A 22,058-nucleotide genomic window follows, 5' to 3' on the forward strand; every position below is an offset into this window, starting at 1 on the left:
AATCCAGCTCAACAATCATCTATATATATATATATATATATATATATATATATATATATACACACACACACACACACACACACACACACTGCAACCTCTTGTCAGCTGAGTGCCACTCCTTCATTAAGAAAGTGATATTAGAATAAACCTGATATGTGCCACAACTTTTTCATCGTCACAAAGTTATTGTTTAAAAGAGTATCGGTAAGAGGGTTTGTACAAATTTTTAATGTCCATTTTCAAGGATGTTTTAAGGATTTTCTTTGCAGATCTTCTCCAGACAAAATTCAAGTTTTCAAAACAAAATTTGGGGTTTGTTTTACAATCCACAACAATTCAAAAAAGTGTATAAAAATTTTTTTTTTTTTTAATTATATATATATATATATATATATATATATATATATATACACACACACACACAATAATAATAAATAACAATAAAAGTTACTTTGCAAATGTATCTGCATTTTATTTGGGGGGGGGGGGCTTGGCCACTAATTTTCCATTATCACAATTTATTTTTTGTGAGGTGGAGGAGGTCGCCATTGGAGAATCCCGTCCACACAAGTAGTTTTTAGGAAAGTCACTAATCCTTACCTCTTGTGCCCCCTCCCCAAATTTGTGTGTGTATATATATATATATATATATATATATATATATTTAAAGTGATGGTTGTGTACCTATTTACTATGCCTCCCCACGGGACAGAGTTAGACACCAGGGTCGTTTTTTAACGTGAAGAAAAGAGTGTAGCCATCAACAATTGTTTTTTTTTTTTTAGCCTTTTAGGCTAAAAAAAAACACAATTGTTGATGGCTACACTCATATATATATATATATATATATATATATATATATATATATATATTACACAAAAATAAAGGCAAAATGTGTGTTAGTATGTGCACATTTTGTGTATGTCCGGCAAAGGCTTGCGGGAGGAGGAGGGGGGGGTAATTGTTTCTTAGAACTTTTTATAGACTCCCTAGATTGTAATAACTCCGATTCGCGAAACGAGGTCGTGTGTATCGTTAATTTGGGTGACTTTTACACATTAGTTTCGCAATATTTAAGAATTTCCGCGTGTTTGTTTGGCTTTTCTGTATATAAGCGAAACTAAATCCGTAGAAAATGCAGTGTCCTGGCACTTGTGCCGGGAACGTCTAGAAACCAATGAGCTTTGATCAATGTGGCCAAAACCCGTCATATCAGACAATTGCTATTTATTTGGACACTCCCCTTTTTATGCGGAGCTGGTTTTCCCCAACATATTCGGGGTAAACTGGCTTGCAGCCAAAGTTTCTGCTATGGCGTTTGACCTCATTAAATTCACGCACCTGTCACTTAAATTTTTAATCGTTAAATTAAAACACTTTTCACTTCCTGTCCCGTCATGGCCGAGTGGCAAGATGTTAGGGGTTTTTTTTTCACTTTCACCTTCGTGTAAAGGCTTCGGGTTCAAGCCAACCTACCTACCAAAACATTTTTTTCTTTTACACTGATAAACACCCGGGCATCGCCAGGCACCCACGCTAGTAAATTATAAATGAAAGCAAAAAATGAGATTTGAATCTCCCCCACCAAAAAAAAAAAGAAAAAAGAAATTTGTAATAATTGGAAAATAAGCCGGTTATGTCTCTTTATCACAAAACTACCCAAAAGGGACATAACTCTTGTATCCACAATAATATGATGCAATTCCACAATGTATTTTGATTTTATTTTCAATATTTAAAAAATATTTTAATGGTATTTTTATTAATACTTAAAAAAATAATTTCATGGTATTTATTTCGATTTTATGTTTAATATTTCAAAACAAGTTTTTACTGGACATAAAGAATAGGATTTTCAAGAAATTTTCCATATTTTCAAAGATTTTTCAAGGTAATAGAAATACAGCCTTTTCAAGGCAAAAGTCAAAATTCAGACTTTTCAAGTCTGTGCAAACCCTAGGTAATGAGATTATTAATAGAGATCCAGCTTCGTACAACAGCTAAAACTCTCTTTCAATTCAAAATAGTGAGACCCAGCAAGAAGTGAAATCAAGATAGCCAGTGACAAATTGAACTTCAGCATACCATTAGTTCAGCACGATTTGTGAGGAGTGGTCTTGATTTCTTTTTTAAAGTATAAAACATTTGTGGAGCAATCATACGGAAATTATTTACTTCCTCATCCTTGCAAATATGTTTCAACCATCCAAGCAAGTTTCTACAACTCTACAACACAATGTAATTTCTTTTTTTCTTTTTTGTTTTCTAAGCAATACACACACAAACATCTATAAATATAAAAGCGAAAATGTATGTATGTATATGTGTTGGCTTTTTCTGTATGTCTACAAAAGGCTTTTTTCAGAGAAGCGGTCGGTCGGTTCACAACTTTTTAAAACTTCTTATATCACATATAAATCGTAATATTTCACATTTAACAACAAAGCTCGCCTGTCTATTTAATTTGTTCGAATTTGAGAAGATAAATATTCAACATTTGTCGCTCACCGCATGTGGGTTAGTCTTTTTCCTATAACATCTTGGGGGAAAAAAAAGCGTTCAGCAGTAAATGAAATACTATCCCGCAGTCAAATTTAACCTCATTAACTCATTAAAACAGGCACCTGCCAAATCCAAGTAATTAAATAAATTCAAACGTGTTTCCATTAGCATCTCGCGGTGGGGCAATGGTTAACGTCGCACGTTTTTTTTCTTTTTTTTTTTTTTCACACTTTAATTTACAACTTTGCCTCAACGGTTCGGGTTCAATCCTCATACTTACCTACCAAAACATTTTTTTACCCCACCCCACCCCCGGAGTTTCCACACACACCTCCAAACACCCAGGTAACGCCGGGTACCCCTCGCTAGTGTAAATATATATAAAAGGTAAAACGGTCGTGCGCATTTTTGTATGTCCAAGAAAGCCTGGAGGGGGGGGGGGTATCGAGATGGTTACTATTTTTTAGAACTTTTCATATACTCCCTTGATCATAATATCTACGATTTGCAAACGGACGATGTCTCTACATTTATTTTGATACACTTTTATAAAATTCCCTCTGTTCCGTCCTTTCGTGTGTTTGTTCATCTTTTTCATATAAATAAAGTGAAGCTAATTGAAGCTAAGTAGGCCGTCTGCCTTTCCTGCCATTGACGTTTTGAAAGCAACTAGCTTTGATCAATGTCAGGAAAACCCTTCATATCAGACAATTGCTATTTATTTGAGAGTTTCCCCCCTTTTTGGGAAACATACGTCAAGAAGCTTGACTGGCCTCAAGCCAGACCTTCATTCTTGCACCTGCGTGAACTCGTTTCTGCAAGTCACGTTTTTACTCATTAAATTTGAATGCTTGTCACTTCCTCGTGCCTCGTAGCTTAGCGGTAAGATCTCAGTTTTTCTTTCACTTTCTTTTCCATCTTCGCGTCACGGGTTCGAACCTGTCCTGCCTACTACCCCCCCCCTAAAAAAACAACCAAAAAAAACACCCAGGCAACCCCGCATATATATATATATATATATATATATATATATATATATATATATATATGAGAGAGAGAGAGAGAGAGAGGGGGTGGGAAAGATAAAAGGAACAAACCAATTTATATATTCATCAAAGTTTCATCTTTATTGTAAGACTTCTTCTGGATGAATAAATTGAAAATAAAATACCAATACAATATTTGAAAATATACTTTTGAAAAGGATGACTTTGTTCTATTTCAGAATGAAAAAAAATGTTGGAAATTTAAAAAAAAAAAAAAAAAAGTTAAAATATTAATGGCAATAAATTACAGAAACCTCCACTGTGTTTAATTGTGCTTGAATCTGTGATTACACACACACACTAGTGCGTTGCCTGGTCATACACTATGCTTAATTTAAATTCATGCAGATTTCATATTTATTATTATAGAGCCAATAATCTGATTATATTGTACCCAATACGTAGTAGTGATTTCAAAAGTTAAAAAAAAAAAAAAAAAAAAAAAAAGACTTGGGTGCCTTCAGCTAGAATTGAAACCGAAACCTATAGCTCTCCAGTCTTATTTGTTACTATTTGCCCTATGTTCTAATGCATATAAAAACTTTCAAATAACCTTGTAAAACGTATAAATAAGCACTTTACGTCAAATTATGCAAAGTTCCAATTTTTTCCTATTTTTACCCCTTAGAAATTATTTTTACTGGCTAAAAACCAAATCGAATATATTCTACTGGTCCAAATCCCCTTCTATATCAAGTTTCAAGTCTGTATGTTAAAATTGACAGGAGTTTAGTAGAGAATATTCCCTAGACAGACAGATATGGACACTATATATATATATATATATATATATATATATGATAAAAAATCCACTGTTTGAAAAACACTTGATATTATTATTATTGACCCATGCGTTTGACCAAATGTTAACACATTTAAAAATCATCCACCCTATGAGAACGTGTCGGATGTTATCTCCACCATAACACATAAAAAATAAATTAAAAAAAAAAAAATTTCCTGAAGAAAAATATTTTATTCAAAAATTTGAAAAATCAGTTTCATTTTAATAAATAGAAATGTTTATTAAAATAAATTTTGAATAAATTTTGCACTTGTTTTATCTTTCTACCATTAAATCATATACACACATACTTTCATTAGAACTGACTACAGTAAAGGAAAAGACTGTAGAGAGCCACCATTTATTAAAGCTAAAAGCCACTCAAGGCTAATAATTAACGAGATGTATGGATTGTCAGTTAACAAAGACAACCAATAATAATAATGAAGGAAATGAAAAAAATCTGAACACTTAGAAGAGTTTATGACAAATATTTGTTGAGATTACATGTGAAGATGACAACATTGTAGTCTGCAGAGAAACAGTTTTGCATTAATGTGTTCCACCAATGGGAATAGCATTTGAATAGAAACTCAGAAAATGCCAACAGCAAAATCTGATGACAAAAAAAAAAACGTTAATCCAATGAGCCATGCACACTTAAGATATCTCAATAACAATAACACATGCTTAAAGAATTGATTTCCCAAGAAAGAATAAAACTAAAAAAATTATAGCAATTTAAATGCTCAGCTAAATTGGATATGTCCCCACCCCTTCCAAGGCTTTGTATTTTGGTTCTGAATTTTTGAGGTGAGGATAAATTTTTTCTGTTATTTGGATTCTTCAGACTACTATTCTCACCTTTAGTGGTTTTTTTTTTTTTTTTTCACATTTCCACTTATATAGCTCAGTGGTAGAACATGAGACTGCAAATACTGGGGTCATGAGTTCGATTCTAACCCATGCTGACGACGGTTGAAAGCAAGAAACATGCATGCCAATGGGCATATCTTTTATGCACGTAATAATATTTAATAATAAAATTACATCCCATGAAAAAAATAAGAGGTAACTCATTCATATATACATATATGAATAACAAAAAAAGCTTAAAGTAGCAAAATGAATAACAGTGTTTTGAAGCTGTTAATTTTGCTAAAAACAACAAATCTTTATATGTCTGTTTATTATACAACCATTATTGGTTACACATGTGCATACATGTTTCAGTGGGATCTCAATTCAAAGAGACCACCTCATCAGACCAAAAAAGGAGACGTTATTGAAATAAAAATCAAGGTTACATTCGTCTTTTATAAAATATATTCGGGTGTGGGTTACACTCTGAAAGAAAGGGGGATTAGTTTGTGCATGTGGACACTAAGAGGTTTTGGAGAGATGTGCGGCGAAGAAAGAGTAGGGGATGAAGAAAGAGGGGGGAAGTACGATTGCATGTGGTCAAACTGTCACAGCAAGGGGGTATTAGTTTCATTTTAACTTGGTGGTTGTTTATTGGCCTAAGTTTTTGCTTTGATCTGAATATTATACCCTCATCGTTGTTGCTTCCCTATCTTGAGTCTTCATGACTGGTTTTTCTTTTCTGGTGGTGACTTCCTTATTCATCTATTTTATTGGTAAGCTCTATTTTATTCCTCGCTTTTTTTTTTATCTGTTCATTTGTTTCTCGTTTTTAATTATTTGTTTGTTTACTTATTTTAAAATAAAATATACATCCACATGGTCAAATTAACAGTCAGTGAACAAATATACAGGCTTATTTACATGATTTAAATAAATGTGGTATACTTGGAATTATATTTTCTACTATTGCGGTGTCCGAAATAATTAAACAAGCAAAGGTTTTCATGTCTATGTATAAACCTCATTTCGATGGTTGTCATTCTTTCATCTGGGTTGTTTATGTGTTCCTCAATACTAGAATATAAATATATTTTTATTAGTTTATATGCTTCGTTATAGTAATATGTAACCAATAATGTTTGTATAATAAACAGACTATATACAAGCTCTGTCTGCAATTGAGCACTCTTTAATAATCACACAGGTTTCATTGGATTTACATCTAGGAAACCAATTTACACAACTATTATATATATATATATATATATATATATATATAGTGTGTCCAGGGGTGATGAAAAAAATCCAATAAAGTGCTCGATCGTAGATGTGAGAGCTGAAGATACAATATTTATTATGACACTATATATACATATTTCAAGGTCGTACCATTGGTTTCGATACACCGAAAACAGTAATAATATACTGTGGAAAATCGATTTTTCTTTGTCGCCGAAGAGATTATACCGATTTTCCACAGTATATTATTACTGTTTTCGGTGTATCGAAACCAATGGTACGACCTTGAAATATGTATATATAGTGTCATAATAAATATTGTGTGTGTGTATATATATATATATATATATATATATATGTGTGTGTAGTAATAAATAGAACCAAAATAGGTTTAAGATTCCCAAAATTCATACTAGAATTTCCGCAAGGTGCAGTGGATAAAGCATTTGGTAAATTACTCTTCTGCGGGTTGAAGGTTCAATCCTCAGTGATGAGAGGGGGGGGGTTCACACTTAAAATACAACAGCAAAGTACTTAGAATTTCTATGCAGTCATGGTTGATGGAACAAAACCATGCAACCCCCATGGATTGAATAAAGGTTTCCATTTAAAATTCTGTACAGATTCCAGCGTTCAGCAAGATATAAGTGAAGAAGGTCGGAGATTACATTGACAGAAATGTGAAAATAACACAAGATGACCACAGTAATCAAACCAAAGGATGCAAAATAATACAATATGAAATCAGATTTTTTTTTTTTTGTTCCAGTAAAAATGTTACATTTTTTATTCTGAAGACTCAAAAATATTTTTACTTTAAAAATGAAAATAATTTTGGCCAAAATTAAAAGCATTTGACATTCTTTTTATATACGTGAAAAAAATAAATTTTACAGAATTTACCAGATTTAGAAGCAAAAACAGAATAAAACAAAAATGTAAATGAGGAGGTAAAAACGAAGGAAAGAGGTACAACTACCAATACTCATGACAGTCAAATTTGTTAAAATACTTCAATAATGACATATGTAAAAAAAAAAAAAAAAAAAAAAAAAAAAACGTTAATACAGGGTTCTGTTCCAAATTCTATACAAATTCCAGAATTTGACAATATACACTTGGAAGAAGATCGGAGGTTACAGCAACCGAAACATTGTGAAAATAACACCCAAGATGAGAACGGTTGGGGGCAACATCAATCTTATTAGAATAATTAGGTTGCACTTTTTTCTGTTGTTCTGAGGTGGGAGTCGAAGTGCCATAACAGAAAGCCTGTTTTCATAGTTGAGTTACCATTAACAAAAGCAATGGATGATGTTGAACACATAAGTCGAGCAATGCAACAATAAACAGACACAAAAATAACCACTGCTGGTTTGGAAGGAAAGTCAAAACGCTTCACAATTTGCTTGCGTTATCGATTATTCTCACGCAAATGATTTCGATTAAAAATCAGTTTTGATTCTTATGAATAAAAAAAAAATAAACAAGTAGCAGAAAATAATGAAATTATTTTTAAAAAATGAGATTGCATATTTAGATTGGTTCGTGTGCATCTGCTCATCTGCTCAATGTCTTCTAAAACGTAAAGTTATGCAGAGAAAACTCACGTACTAAATCTGAGAGGCATAAAATTTGCAAGAGAACGGAGTCAGATTTATTCAAATTAGAAATGGAATAAAAAAAAAAAAAAAAACGTAAATTGAGAAGAAAAGAAAAAAAAAATTTTTTCTTTTGAATTAAAAAGAATGTAAAAAATAAATCAGGGAAAGAAAAGGTAAATGATCTCGGCAATCCAATTATTTTCATGCCAAAATATTTACTTAATTTTAAGAAAAGAACAACTGGAAAGTTTCTTTTTTTTTTTCAATCCTTTGAGAGATGAAGATGAGAATAACAGTCCACAAAAAGAATGAACTTAAAAGTAGTTTAGCAATGAAATCAACCAATAAAAATACCGACAATGAAACAAAAAAAAAAAAAAAACATTGATTACAAAAGATTTTGGATAAAGTTCTGTGTTAGATACTAGGTGAGTAGCGTTTTAAAGCTCGGTCCGTCAGGCTTGGTTGGTTGATTGTTTTTGTTTTACGGCATTAAATAACCCGAAAAGGGTTATTTAATGCCGAATCCAAAGATTTTGAAGAAAAATATTTTTAATAGAATATATTTGTTGTTTTCAAGTCGGTTTCTATTTAACCCATAGTTGGAACCCTAACAGGTACTACCACTCCGGGTCAGAGTGGACCTGGGAGCAACGGTAATTAAAGGGCGGCTCCACACTCCCCAAAGCCTGCAAGCTGGGGCCTCACCACTGGATATAGTTTAAGGTCATATCCATGACCGTCCGTCAGGCAACAAATATCGAAAACTTTGCCAAAAACATTCATTCCTTCACCCTCAACTGGGCAGTTTTGTACAAGAAAGGGGTTGTTCTTTTCGTCAACATTTTTGTAAGTCATCATCTCTGTTGAATTTACTATACTTAATTTCGATGCTCTCGACTTGTGCCATACACACATCGGCCAAGACGTTACTCCCCCCCCCCTTTTACATTACGGGTTCAAGCCTCACTGCTTACTACCACCTTTTTTTTTTTTTTTTTTTTTTAATTCCTCTCCACACAAGCTGCCTACTGTTGTAGTGACCACCCCCTTCCCCACTACTATCTCCCCCTCCCCGCTTTTTTTTTTTTTTTTTTTTTTTTTAACACTCTCACTCCCTGGGGTTCCTTACTCCACACACCCGGGCAACGTCAGGGAACCATGCTAGTTCTCATTAAATTGAAGTTATTCAAATTTCTCCAATAATTAAACTTGAAATAGCTTATCACAAAATACAAATGTTTTGCATACAAAATTAGGTGCGGATATGAATAATGTAAATAATAAAAAAAAAGACATCTTTAACAATGACAAAGATTTGCCTGGTTAGAAAGTTTAATTAAACATCTGAGATTTTATTTATATATTTATATATATATATTTGTAATATTTAGCAATAATTATATTAAATACGGGTTATCTTCCCCTGGGAATATAAAGTGTTGTCTCCCTTGAAACTGAATTGTCATCCCTCTATTTTGGGATGTGTACAAATATTTCTGTGTGTGTATATATATGTAATCCACATACAGTACTGTTTCGTTGTATCACAACTCATGAGTGCGACTAGACATACCCCTTTCCCCAGCCGTAGATCGAACCTACAACCATTGCATTGATAGTCGGCAGTTCTCACCATTGGACCACGAATCAGTGCTGTAAATATTTCTCCTCAAGTGTGTATTAAATCCACACCCGCCCGTCGCAACAGTGCTCTAACCATCAGTTTGTTTACAAACAAACTAATACTGGGCTTCGCTTAATTGCTTAAATACGCATTGGGTGAAAATATATTTACAAAGTGCTCAACCCAAAGAGGGAGGCTTTAATTGTCATCCACATATATATATATGTTGTTTATTTTATCTATAAGTAAATAGTCATTCAAACATGTCTTGCTGTAAATATGGCTCATCAGCATGATTTATTATACCAGAGTTCTAACCCACAACTATAATCTATGATCAAGTGCGCAGGCCACCATCCTATGAAACCCTGATTGAAATTGTACTATTTTATCGCTTTAAAGTTATGTCAATTTTTGTTATTTTCAGCGATAATTATATTTGGTATGAGAAACTTCCCCTGATGAGCCATAAACATCTAATCAATTATCACATTTCAACTTTTTACAAAAGAATATGAAAACACAAATCTTCATATTTCATCAGATAGACCCGAAAAATATAAATTCATTTTTACTATTATTTCTAAATTCATACCGTTTATCCTTAAAACTATTTATGCTACAACTATTTCTAACTTGATTAAACAATACTCATCATCATATTTGATTTAGTGTTTTAAATGGCAACGCGTTGGGGTGGTTATCTTATCAAAGACATTCCAATACAAAACCTTTCTAAGAACATTGCCAGATAGATAAAGCACATTTGTGTCAAAAGAAAACAGCCCACGCATTTCAGAGTTCATAGGGAACAATCTCACACAAAGTTTCTTTTATATAACAATAGATATATATGCCAGCATGTAAAATGAATGTGAATCCAAATATAAATTTGTATTATACAAGACATTGCAAAAGTAATGCCTCCTATTTTTTGTTATCCCACCTGAATGGATCAAAGGGATTACAAATTGCATTGTTATGATGACCGAATGTATACATTTATGACCTAAAAATTTTAATCGCTGTTGTAGATATTGACGGTATGAGACTAAGGAAGCAACCCCTGTCATTGTTTTGTGCTCCAGAATTTATTTTTCTATATAATTATCATTTCAACTCATAAATGCATAAGTTCAGTCATCATAACAATGCAATTTGCAATCCTCTCTGATCCATTCAGGTGAAATAAGGAAATAGAAGGTATTACTTTTGGTTGGTTTTGTTTCACGGCATATCAAAGATTTTGAAGAAAAATTTTTAATAGAATATATTCGTTGCTTTCAAGTCGGTTTCTATTTAACCCCTAGTTGGGACCCTAACAGGTACTACCACTCCGGGTCAGAGTGGACCTGGGAGCAATGGCAATTAAAGGGTGGCTCCACACTCCCCAAAGCCCGCAAGCTGGGGCCTCACCATAGGATATAGTTTAAGGTCATATCCAGGACCGTTACTTTTGGAACCCTTCTCCTTTATTATTATACGGTACAGCCCATTTCAGACAAAAACAAGGGAAAATTGTCCTTTTGTGCTAGTACGGACATATACTGCATATAAGATTCAAGAATAACGAACATGGGAAGAAGCCGAGAGAATGGTTGAAGCTAAGGTAGTTCGATCAACATCTGGAAATAGTCAGGGTTCATTCTGGCAAAATCTTTGATCATGCATGGTAAAAGAAAATGCAGAGTGAATCATGTTGTGCAGAAAATGATCAAAAAAAAAAAAAAAAAATTTTAAATATCAGAAATTTCAAGTGTTTCATTTCTTTACTATGACATTTTCTATAAAAATGAAAGTGTGTGTGTGTGTGTGTGTGTGTGTGTGTGTGTGCGCGCGCATTTCCCTACCAAATTACTCCAATTTTCAGTCTACAGACTGAAGATAGTATTGAAATTTGGGAAAATCTTTTTAAACAATTTTTGGCCAAAAATTTGGCCGTCAAGAGGTCAAAGTTGATTGATCTGACCTTTGAAAACTTTACCAAACTCCTCTGTCAATTTTGCATTTAAACACTTGAAATTTTAGATGTAGGTTACTTGGACATGGATCAAAATTTTTAATTTGATTTGAGCCCAAAACAATAAATGTTAAGGGGGTCAAAATTGGGGTCAAAGCTTTAAAAAAATTTGACCTCTCAGCCAATTTTGGGTCTAAACATTTGAAATTTTACATAAAGTGTAGTCAGACATAGGGCAAGCTTTTTTAGTCAGGTTTTGGCCAAAAATTTGACTACCAAGGAGTCAAAGTTCCAAAGATTTGACCTTTGCCGTCTCTAGTAAACTATTCAACAAATTTTGAGTCTAAACAGTCAAAATTTAACATAAAGGGTATTCAGACATGCAGCAAGCTTTTTAACTTTTAGAGGTCAAAGTAGAAAGAGCTGACCTTTGCAGACTACCAAACTCCTTCGACAATTTTAGATATAGGTTCCTTGGACATGGATCTAACTTAATAACTTGATTTGAGCCCAAAACAATAAATGTTAAGGGGTCATAATAGGGGTCAAAGTTAAAAAAAATTTCAAAAAATTCGCCAATTTTGCGTCTAAGCACTTGAAATTTGACATGTAGGTTACCTGGACATAACTTTTTAATATATATATATATATATATATACACACACACACACACACACACATCCACAAAGTTATGAACAGTACATAGGGCCCGAGCAAAGCGAAGCTGAACTGCTAATATATAAGTGAGAATAAGTGTGTGTAAGGGAGGATACTTCTCAACCTATATACTTCACAACATTTTATCTACAGACTCGAAATTTTGTATATAAAGTATTCAGACAGGTGAAATTTTTTTAAACCGTTTTTATCTGGAAAAAAGGGCTGCTAAAGGGTCAAAATTGTAGAGGTCATCGGATTTTTATCCGTTTGTCATCCGTTTCACAAATACAAACGCACAGTCAGAAAACATGACAGATTCTTTATATTAAGCATAAGTAAGTTTAGAAAACACTATTAGATTGTGTCAAGCTGGTCTAGTGGTTATCCTACTTGACTCACCTTAAGGTTTTAGTTTCGACCTTAACTCGAGTATTTTTCTTTTACTTACAAGTGAACTTTTTAGAAACAAGATCGATAGCTATTAGTTGCGTGCTCTCGTGTAATGAATGAATGAATGAATGTAGGATTGACATGAAATTCTTAAAGGTAAACTAAAATGACAGAAAAATGGGCAGAAATGACTTAAATAAAAAGTAAATAATTAGAATGACTTTAATGAACTTAAGGATGAATTGAATCCTTCAAAAGGACTGGAATGATCTGGAGAATGACTTGAATGGCTTTGAGACTGACTGGTTGTAAAGTGGGTGATCATTTTGCATTAAATTAATACAGAAAAGTGATCCCCCACTTTATATCACAATAAGTACAGCATGTAGTAAGACAGATACTACACTTTGATCTTGGCCAAAAGGCCAAGAAAAGGGTATGTATTTGCTCCCCCACTGAACAAATTAGGCACAAGGCCGATTTTTAATGTGAGGAGTGAAGGGAAAATGGGGACCAACTCCCCGGGGAGTAGGAGAGCTGGATAGTGACAATTGGTAAGAAGGGTTGCCCCTACATTGACGAAGGTCTTATATGTGGGGTTGCCCCCACATATGGTCTTTGCTTGCAGTATCTGCCGGAACAGATACTACACTTTGATTTTGGCCAAAAGGCCAAGAAAAGCTTAAAAAGCTAAGAACAGCATCTATTAAGAACAGACCTTTGATCAACTAAAAAGGCCAAGCACAAAAGTGTTACTGACAGACAGACCGACGGAGTGACTTATAGAGTCGTTTGCACGCGACTAAAAACATAATACTTGCATGCACATATCTCAGTTTCTTTCCTTTTTAACTTCATTTTTTAAAGGAATTTATTTATGCTTATTTTATGACTGGGCAGCCTGCTAGTAGATATACACACACACACACACACACACTTCTAGATCATGCCAACACCTTTTCCTCTCCATCTTTTGACAACTTAATCTTACTACACATTTTTCTTAATAAAATTAAGGAATATAAATAAAACCAGTAGAAAAACATTGCCAATTGTTCCTGGCAGAAATTTCTAATGAATAACCTTGAGCTAACACTATACTAATTGGGCAGCTGATTATTTAATCAAATTTGCCAAGAGAATTCATATTTGGATTCATTTAAGACTACTGTTCTCATCTCCAGTACTATTTTCACAAAGTTTTGGTCAATGTAACCTCCAACTTTCTGCAGATGTATCTTGTTGAAGTCTGGAAACTGCACGGAAAGCAATGAATTAAATAAGAGGTTCCATTCAAAATTCTGTGCAGATTTCACCAGAGTTTGACAAGATACACGTGTAGAAGGTTGAAGCTTACATCAACCAAAATGTTGTGAAAATAACATTCAAGCTGAGAACGGAAGTTTGAGGAATATAAATATAGGGTGGAACGATAAAATTGTCGCCCTAGAAAAGACAACATGATTTCATTTCCGTTTGATAAAAATCGGTTATCTTATTTTTTTTTTTGTTGCAGACCATCTACTAGTTGGCCAGCTATGTACAAATCCCAAGAACGATAGGAGCCTTTTATCATGTCTGAAAGTGACACAATGTTCAACAAGTGAGATCGGAGATGCGCCGCTGTACAACTCATGCTCTCTACCAATCTAACTTATGACAACAGTACCATTGCCAGCAGCCTCAAAATTCAAATGTGGGTGGTTCAACGCTTGAGGGAACAGCTCATCAAAGTTTTTGGGCACGGTTATGGTCTTTGGTGTGATTTCAAGTGAGAGCCACATCATGCCACCTCACATCTTCAAAGTAGGCTTGAAAGTTAAGACCAAAGTGTACCTGGATGTGCTGAAAAGTGTGGTGATCCCCTGGTGAAATTAGGTGGCCGCTGGTAGACCCTGAGTATGACAGCAGGCCTCTGCGCTGGCCCACGTCCAAAGAAACCCAGGCTTAGTTTCAGAAGCAGTGCTATGATTTTATACCCTTCTCTCACCCCCCCCTCCTCCTCCCCTGACTTGAACCTGCTGAACTACTTCGTTTGGTCATATGTCGAGAACATCACCAACATAACCTCCCACAACACCAAAGCCAGCCTGATCACCATGATTTGCCGAGCTCCCACTGGTGCTTATAAAAAAAGGGATGCTCCCAGCTTCAGACCCACATCAAGGCAGTTATTGAAGCTGAAGGCAGCTGTTGAATAGATGTCAGCTCTACTACGTAATCAAGTTACATGAATCGATTTTTTTAACTAAAAGTTTAAAAATAAAGCTGTAGTAGTGGTTTTTTTTTATTGTTTTTTTTTTTTTTTTTTTTTTTTTTTTTTAGGGCGACAATTTTATCGTTCCACCCTGTTATTTATATATATATATATATATATATATATATATATATATATATATATATATATATATATACACGTGTGTGTGTGTGTGTGTGTGTATTACAAATAATCATCTGAAAGATTCAGAAACGTAATTGCCGAGAAAAGTATAAAAAAAATTTATTTTAGATAAATTATTTTCTTCGTACATAATACAGTTGAGATTTTTTTTTTTAATATCAATAAAACAAAATAATTGATTTTTGGTAACAAACTTTTTGCCTGATTTTACAATTATGTAAGTCAAGTAGCCAACCACAATGAAGGGCGACCTTAAGGCTCCCTTTTCATTAGCTACTGCACCAAAGTGTGTGCATGTGTGGGAAGAGACACCTCTTTCCCAAAATTACTCCACTTAGTCTTGATTCTTACCTTACAATGTTGAGCATTCAGCAAAGGGGCATTCAGCACCATTTTTTTTTTTTTGCCTTTGGTATGACTCAACCGAGAATTGAACCCTAATCTCCTAGTTCCTTATTTAACAATCTTACCATCATGTCAAATGTTATGTAAAGTTAGAAAAAAAAAAACTATCTTACAACAAGTGATATATATATTGTGACATTAAATAAATTTTGTGAATGAACATAGCCATTTTCATTAAGAGAAAAAAAACAAATGGCACTTTTATATAGCCTTTTCGATATTCCAAGTTGGGGAATAGGATTGTCGGGTTTGTTTTACAATCCACAGAGGTACTAAAAAGTAGTAAAAGAAAATATACATATATAACAAATAGATGTTATCAAAGGCAAGATAAATTACTCTTCTACCTATCTGGAAAAGATTTTAGTGGTTTTACTCACTTTAAAACGTTTAATCGGTTTGAAAATCATATAGTGTTTATCGATAATTGCAAAAAAAAAAAAAAAAAAATATGGCGGCGAGTTGACCCTAAATATGTGAAGTTTTGGAAAATGAGTTAAAACCTAAAAATTGTACACAATATTGTTAGAAACCCAATATATATTGTGACATATATTCAGTTACTCAGAGTTATCCCGAAAAATCCGTTCAGAAAAAAAATTAACTTTCACCATGACTAATGTTTGTGCAAAATTAAAAAAAATATCATCCAAGGTGTTGTTATTGAGAAAAGTGCTAACAAACGAACGGGAGTGTATTACTAGGTCCAATTTCCTCCTTTGTCGGGGGACCAATAGTAAATATGAAATCTGCATAAATTAAAATATTTAAACATTTTATGACTGGGTAATGCTGGGTAGCGCATTAGTATATATTTTGTTGCATCATCAAGTTAAATAAGCCTACGGTGTTGGATAAGCATTAATTCGTAATTATTAATCTATTAATCAAAGCAAAATTTGCTCAGATTGCTATTCGAGCATCGATTGCCTAATGATATCATGCAATGATCTCGTTTTCCTGGCCAAGCATTCCAGTTTCCAGCTACGATTAGTATATCACTTGAAGTAACACATTACAGTGTTCTGAAGAATGCTATAGAAATCACTCTTGCTTGAGTAGCCATAAGGGCATAAATCAGCCAGAATCATCAGAAATCCTGCTATGGTAGAGATGATATGATGCGGAAGAGTTCGAAACTAAGAGAAGTGTATGGTCCGAATTAGGGAGTCTAAGCAAAGCATGCAATTTTAATACCATATTTGTAGAGATTGTTAAAACTTGCGTTACACATTCCAACACGCAACATAGCTGATATTCTTGTGGAAAAGTATGAGACGTTGCGTATAACCTTGAATGTTGTATCGTATACCATATTGTCCCTATTTACAATGCCTCCCCACGGGACAGAGTTAGACACCAGGGTCGTTTTTTAACGTGGAGAAAAGGAACAAAAATAAAAATTGTCTCAGTCGCGAAGGATTTCTCCTCCACTGACAGAGAACAAGAAATAGAAGTGCAGCATCTGAAGAACAGATACTACACTTTGATCTTGTCCCGAAGGCCAAACCATATTGTCATTACGTTGTAAATACATCATGGCATCATGTCGTCGGATGAATAAGAGTTCATGTAAATAGTTTCTGTCTACATTCGCAAGCTGCTATACATAACCGATAGCGGGTTGAGCCCTCTAGAGAATCAGGCAGTGAATCAGTTTAAGGAAGCACCAAAACATTCGCTTCTTACAATAGACACATTTTGCACAATTAGTAACGCGTTGAGAATGCACACGGGGAATTTGATTTGCAGAGGTGATAGAGTTACAGTCTTGAAAAGCCCCATTGTAGGTCAACTGAAACTCATTCCCTACAGCCCAGCTCAGGTATATCAATTTATTAGGTACACCCTACAATAGTGTTTAAAAAACTAGTATAAATGAAATTCATGAGAAAATCTTATTCAGAAAAAAAAAAAAAAAAAAAAAAAAAAACTTTTAAACGGGTTCTTCCAAACTAAATTAATACAAAATAACCCCCCCCCCCAAAAAAAAAACAACCCGACCTCACAAATTGAAAGTTCCATTACGGTATCTTATAAAGGTAAAGCTTGAATGGTCAAATCATCCTCTATCGAGGTTAGATAAAGCCAAAAAAAAAAAAAAAAGAAAAAAGAAATACGTACGCATAATTATGTGAGGGAAGATTATTTTCAAATATTCTCCTAAACTGGGAACGGAGTAATGGTCTTATATTAAGTAGATATTAATAAGTCTTTACATTTTTTTTTTTTTTTTAAATGGTTGGTTGGTTGTTTTTGTTTTACGGCATATCAACCCTTTTCAGGTTATTTAATGCCGAATCCGGTGATTTTGAAAAATTTTTTAATAGAATATATTTGTTTTTTGCAAGTCAGTTTCTATTTAACCCATAGTTGGGACCCTAACAGGTACTACCACTCCGGGTCAGAGTGGACCTGGGAGCAATGGTAATTAAAGGGTGGCTCCACACTCCCCAGAGCCCGCAATCTGGGGCCTCACCATCAGATATAGTTTAAGGTCATATCTAGGACTCCCATTGAGGGACTTTTACCCTCTGCAGGGGGGCAGTCGGCGTATTCTAATGCCCCACCGACAGGGCCTTTTTTAAAATGGAGAGTAGACAATACACTGTGGTTGTGTTATCGGCAGCTCCAGTAACTCTCACTTCTTTTTGTCCCTCAGTCCTCATTTCCAATGAGTGATTTTTCTGACAAAGGGTGAAAAAAGCCGCTTTCCAGGTCAGTAATACTTTGTTAACAGTAGCCTGAGATGTCGGAAATTTTTCTGTTTCTATGTCTTTCCTTGTGGCCACGTCACTAGTAAGGGTGCTGGAGGTAAACATTTCATCTGGGCTGACATTACTCGCCTGATAGTCAGGGACCCGAACCTTGGTTAACCACTAAGGAGGCTGTCCTATCAGCAGGTGTAAAGTACTGGGGCTGCTGTATTGCCATTTGGTGAATGGATTCTGGACCATGCAGTAGCTTCTGCTGGGGCCTCTTGATATCATACTAGTGGGTAATTGTTACAGCTTTACCTTATCAGGTGCTACAAAAAAAAAAAAAAAAAAAAAAAAAAAAAAAAAAAACTCCTCTCTTTCTCTCTTACTTTCCCTCTGTCCTACTCTAACAAGTCTGTCGACCCGTTCCACAAACCCCAAAAACTCAACATGAAATACCTAAAAAAAACCTAGAACCCCATCCTCCAACGTAAACCCCTACTACCATGTCTCCTTCAACATCAAGGGTCTACGTTCCAACCGTCCAGAGGTTGAATCCCAATTACAGGAGACGAAACCGGACTTACTCTTTCTAAGCGAAACTGGCATAGGGCTGACCACTTCCCTAGATGAGTTCATAATAAAAAGATACTCTAACTTAACATCTAAATCTGACCCCCATGGACATGGAATATGTGCCTACATTAAAGATGGCTTCCCGTGTGGTAGAAATATCTCCAGAGAAAACCCTAATTTACCTTTTATGTGCTTCCGGGTTGAACTTGCTTACACCACCGCATTCATATTTGCCCTCTATCGCCCCCACAACAGCAGGGTTACTGCCCTTAAGAGTACATATGAGAAAATTGACCTCATCTTGTGTGCTCATCCTTTGGCTACCATTCACATTTGTGGTGACTTCATTGTCCACTCAAATAAAACCGATGACGAGGGGAGGTTTTGTCATGATTTTGCCATTGCCTATGACCTCACTCAGATTGTTCACGAACCCACCCGTGTGCCCGATACTACTGGTCAGTATGCAAGTCTTCTAGACCTTTTTCTCACAACTTCCCCTGAGCTATGCAGTTGTATCAATTAAGATAAAAATGAAATACAATAAGTTTTCAGATGTACCTCTCCACCGTACTGTATATCAATACAATATGGCTGACTGGGATAGCTTCCGTACATTCATACCTAACTGTAATCTGAACATATATACCATTCACTGGACAAAGCGGGGGAGGGCAGAGCGGTAGCTCTAGATATATCTAAGGCTTTTGACAGGGTATGGCATGAGGGTCTCCTCAGGAAAATTAGATCATACGGTATCACTGGTAGAATACTTAACATAATTAAATCCTTCTTAGATAAGAGAAAAATCCAGGTTGTCCTCGACGGTCGTACATCTAAACAATGATATAAATGCGGGGGTGCCCCAGGGTTCTATCCTTGGACCTCTATTGTTCCTGATATTCATAAATGACCTCCCCGACAAAAGTGCCTCTGAGATGGGTATATATGCTGATGACACTACACTATGGCAGGCACGACAGGAAGACGAATGAACACATTTCTAAAGAAATGGCAGAAACACTTGAGGAAGACCTCCAATCTGTGGTGGAATAGGGACAAAAGTGGTTGGTCGCGTTCAATGCTGCCAAGACTAAACTAGTTTCATTCAATAATTACAAGAAACCCTCTCTACCACCCATAGCAATGGCCAACGACTCTTTATCTGAGAGTACATCTTTCAAACTCCTTTCGCCTATGTATGGAGTATTGCTGTCACATCTGGGCTGGTGCATCTGCTGCTGGTCTTTCGCTCCTTGACAAAGTTCAAAAGAGAGTCGCAAACCTGATAGGCCCTGAACTAGCATCTAAGCTTCAGCCTCTGTCCCATCGATGAAATGTTGCGTCCCTCTGCCTGTTCTACAAGTATTTTAGTGGTGAATGCTCTGAAGAACTGCAATCACTTGTGCCCCCACAACGTGAGCACCCTCAAAAAACCTGACAGGCTGCTAAATCCCACCCCCACACTGTAGAGATCCCTAGATGTAAAAGATTTTTTTTACTCCAATAGTTTCTTCTCCAGAACCGCTAGACTCTGGAAACAGTACTGATGTGCAGAAGTTCAAGTGTAACATGAACCGACATCTTGCTGCCCAAATCCCTACATAGTACCCCAGTAGTCGTTGCCCCTGATAGTAGCCCCCTACACCAAAGTGGCAATTTGCCACGTTTGGGGTGAAAATGTAATAAAAAAAAAAAAAAAAATATCTGATCTACCTCTGCATTCCACGTTTAAAAAGGATGTGTCCTCTATAGTATCAGACCTGACAGAATGGTTAATTGCAGGCATAGACCAATTCATATTGATAGGTTCATAAGAGTAGTGGTTGATGGGCAGCAATCAGAGGCCCACAGTATTAATGCTGGAGTCCCCCAGGGGTCTATCCTGGGCCCAACTCTCTTCCTGATCTACATCAATGATCTCCCAAAACACATACTTAAATCATTCGTTGACATCTATGCTGATGACACGACCATCTATGGCAACACAGTAAATGACAAGGCTCTCCTTGATTCTCTCTTGAGCGCGTCGTTCAGTAGGGGAAGAGATGGCTGATTACTTTTAATGCATCTAAAACCAAGCTCCTAACTTTACACCATCAACGCTCTGTTCCTCATCTAGCATCAATTGAAATGAATGGCTTTCGTCTTGGGGAGGCTTCATGTTTTGACAAGCTCTTGGGTTTGACCTTTACTCCTGATCTGAAATGGAACATGTATATCAAGTCTGTTGCCTGGGCCACTGGGAAAATGGTGGGATCCTTCTACTGCTCCAGAAGATATCTCACGACTGATGCAATTCTCTATCTCTATAAAAGCCAAGTACGTCCAAAGATGGAGTACTGCTGCCACATCTGGGCTGGAGCATCAAAAAACAGCCTATCCTGCCTTGACAAAGTACAAAATAGACTTCGTGGCTTGGTGGGGGATGCTCTCTTCTCTTCCCTGCAACCTCTCTCCCACAGAAGAGACGTTGTGAGCTTGTCTTTGTTTTATCGTTATTTCCATGGCAAGTGCTCGTCCGAGCTCCAATCTCTGGTCTCCCCTCCCCAATCTTTCATGATAAATACCCGTCTAGCTAAAACCACTATCAGTAATTTGCTCCCACACTTTATCTGAGCCTAAATCAAAACGTAGATTCCATGAACATAGCTTTTTCTGAGAAGTGCACGCCTGTGGAATTCTTTCATTTGCCTGCTTCCCACCTGACTACAACTTGGACGTCTTCAAGTCCAACATAAACAAATTCCTGATTAATCGCCCCCTTAAGTAAGACACTTTATCAAATCTCCAATACCAACTATTACTATGATATTATGCCATTGATTATTGTACACAAAATAACCCTCATCCCCGAGTGGCTTCCGGGCCTTGATAAGTGGTGATCCCCATGTAAAAAAAACAAAACAAAAAAATAACTGATGAATCCTTGTTTAAAAACTAAGCCCTATCCAAAGACAAACAATTAGCATAGAAAGTCGCTTTGGATAATCTCTCATTATACATATAATTATTCATTGATGTGTTTCATCGTCTACGACTCAGAGGGGCTGAATCTAGCGAGATTTGAGATTTAGCCACTCTGATGAGTCATAGACAACGAAACACATGTCAGTGGATAATTATATTTTAAAAACAATATATATGCCGCTCCCCATGTGGGGGTACCAAATTGGTTAAAAGGGAAAATTATTCCCAAACTCGCAGTTTGCACTTTCATAAATATTGAATTCATTCAAAAACGTATCGCAAAAACAAAAAACACACATATATATATTATAATTATTTACTATAATAATTA

At 35.4% G+C, this 22,058-nt stretch overlaps 1 protein-coding gene and 1 pseudogene across 11 annotated transcripts in view; both read right to left on the reverse strand.

Moving 5' to 3' along the window:
* LOC145246120 (phosphatidylinositol 4-phosphate 5-kinase type-1 alpha-like) overlaps positions 1–22,058 on the reverse strand; it is a 397,047-nt gene that overhangs the window by 284,088 nt on the left and 90,901 nt on the right. The gene's annotated exons all lie outside the window — the stretch shown is intronic.
* On the reverse strand, positions 12,985–13,114 carry LOC145246331 (U2 spliceosomal RNA; annotated as a pseudogene).

Source organism: Euprymna scolopes, chromosome 23 (assembly GCF_053919585.1).
Source record: "Euprymna scolopes isolate OS-2025 chromosome 23, ASM5391958v1, whole genome shotgun sequence".
NCBI lineage: Eukaryota > Metazoa > Mollusca > Cephalopoda > Sepiida > Sepiolidae > Euprymna > Euprymna scolopes.